This window comes from Galeopterus variegatus, unplaced genomic scaffold (genome assembly GCF_000696425.1).
Source record: "Galeopterus variegatus unplaced genomic scaffold, G_variegatus-3.0.2 Scaffold57879, whole genome shotgun sequence".
NCBI classification, from domain to species: domain Eukaryota; kingdom Metazoa; phylum Chordata; class Mammalia; order Dermoptera; family Cynocephalidae; genus Galeopterus; species Galeopterus variegatus.
The window spans coordinates 1-2,355 of NW_007783990.1; the positions used below are offsets into that span (position 1 = coordinate 1).

Genomic DNA, 2,355 nt, shown 5'->3' on the forward strand with positions numbered 1-2,355 from the left:
TGTGAAGTCCAGATTCGTGCTGGCAGCATGCCCATTGCCACATCTCATCTGCATATAGACCGCATCAGATGCACCTTCATTGCCCCGTGAGGGCGGGAGGAATTAAAGACACAAATAACAAGACATAAAACATTTCAGGGGACAGCTGAGAACTTGGAGAGTGGATGATTCCGATGTACCCAACAGAAAGCACAGGCCCCTCTGCATCTGCCCATGGGAATCAGCCCTGAGCTTGGTGGGTCCCGAGCATCCCCTGGTGGTCCCCTGGTGGTCCTGAGTGTCCCTGTAGGGAAGCTCGTGTCTGGGCTCACGCTGACATTCCCTCACTGTGTCTCTGGCACAGTAATACACAGCAGTGTCCGAGGACTTCAGGCTACTCCACTGCAGGTGGGCGATGCTGGTGGATTTTTCAGTAGGGAGTGTGACATGGCCTTGGAAGGATGGGCCATATGGCATACCCGATTCACCAGGATCAATCCTCCCCAACCACTGCAGGCCTTGCCCTGGAGCCTGGCACAACCAGCTGATCCAGTAGGTGGTAAAGCTGTATCCAGAAGTCTCCTAAGTGATCCTCAGAGACTCCCCGGGCCTTTTCACCTCTGCCCCAGACTGCTCCAGCTGCACCTGGGCACACGCACCTGTGTGGGAGAAGCAGGAATCAGATCAGGGGTCCCCTCCTGCGCACTCCACTCTGTGAACCAATCTCTGTGCCTGGACTGACCTGGGAGAACAGCCAGGGGAAGGGCAAGGACAATATGTTGAAGTCCTAAAACCGACATCTCAGAATGTCGCTGTATTTAGAGATAGGTTCAAAAAAATTCATTATAAGAAAGGGAGATAAAGACACAGACATGTAGAGATGAAAGACCATGTGAAGACAGAAAAAATACAGCAATTTACAACCCAAAGAGAGAGATCTCAGAAGAAATCAAATTTTCTGACACCTAGATCTCAAATTCTTGTCTCCAGAATTGTGAAATTACTTTGTCTATTTATGTTTAGTTTAATTCACCCAGTCTGTGGTGCTTTGTTATGGCAGCCCTAGACAGCTAATACGGTGTCCATCTGTCAACTTGTAACGTGTGTGGAGTTTAATCCTTCAGCCCTGATGAAGGATGATACATCATGGGATGTGTTGGTTGCATGAACTCTGGGAAGGACACAGCCTTCAAAATTGAAAGCAAGCACAGGTGGGACCATAATGTGCCTGGGGTGATGCACGTCTCAGAGTTTACCAGGTTTCACTTTTTCAAACTTTTCTAAGAAGAATTTCAAACATCCTAAAAGAGAGAAAACTTAAATGTAAAAAAATGCATGCCAGTACAGGAAAATGTTTATTTTCTTACGCAGTGAACTATATTCTAAATTGATTTATTATATTTATTTATTTATATTTATTTATTTTAATGAATTGGTGTTTATTCTTGGATCCCATAAGAAGGCTACTCCAGAGAAATTAAGGGTGAAGATGTAGTGAAATAACTTTTTATCTTTTTCAATATCATATCAATGGTGTGTGAAGGAGCTTCATTTTAGGTAGGTCACTAACATTGGGAAGTAGAGCCCCACCCTTCAAGGTCTCTGGAGAGTCCGTGTAACATCCTCGGGCCCTGGGAGTGGAGCATTTGCCTCGCTGCTTCTCCCTCTGTTGTTGACAGACATCCCTGGAAGGACTAAAGTCTCTATACTTCAGTGATTCGTCAAACATTGATCCTCAGACTCCCCACTGCAATGGAGAAAGTCGTACATCACCTGAGCACTGTCCCAGCTGCAGGTGAATCACGTACACACCGAACTATCTAATGCAATGGCTGCTATAATCCCTGTTGGCTCAGTGGACATGAATGGGATCAAGAGGAACCCACTAGAGTCAGCCCTCGACATCCACTTTTGATGACTTGATCCACACAGTGCAACATTCAGTCCACTTTGCAACGAAGGCTTTGAAACAGCAGCCAGTCCCAATGTGCATGGAAGTCACAGTGTGAGAGTTCGTGGATCAGGCTTCATTGTCCACACTGTAGCTGGACCTGTGGTCACCACTTGACACTTGTCACTATCCCCTCTCATGTCCAGTCTAGATTCCTCTAAGTCACGGCCAGCACTTTGGTGTTGGTGATGACTTCGTATTGCTTGGCTGGTGGGATGGCCTAGGCCTTGATCACTAAGTGTCCATTGTCCTTAATGACTTGGACACTGTCAGGTGTTTGATGCAGTTGCCCTAGACCATGGTGAATGCAACAGAAGAAACTCCCACACTCTGCATGGGTCAAGGTGGCTCCTATCTGTCTCTGCTGGTAGCAGCAACTTTACCCCAAGGACACAAGTCAAATACCATCATCCATATTCTAACAC

The 2,355-nt window shown here is 46.7% G+C and overlaps 1 pseudogene; it reads right to left on the bottom strand.

Annotated features, from left to right (window-relative positions):
• Window positions 1–327: 327 nt before the first annotated feature.
• LOC103584458 lies at window positions 328–779 on the bottom strand (annotated as a pseudogene).
• Window positions 780–2,355: the final 1,576 nt, after the last annotated feature.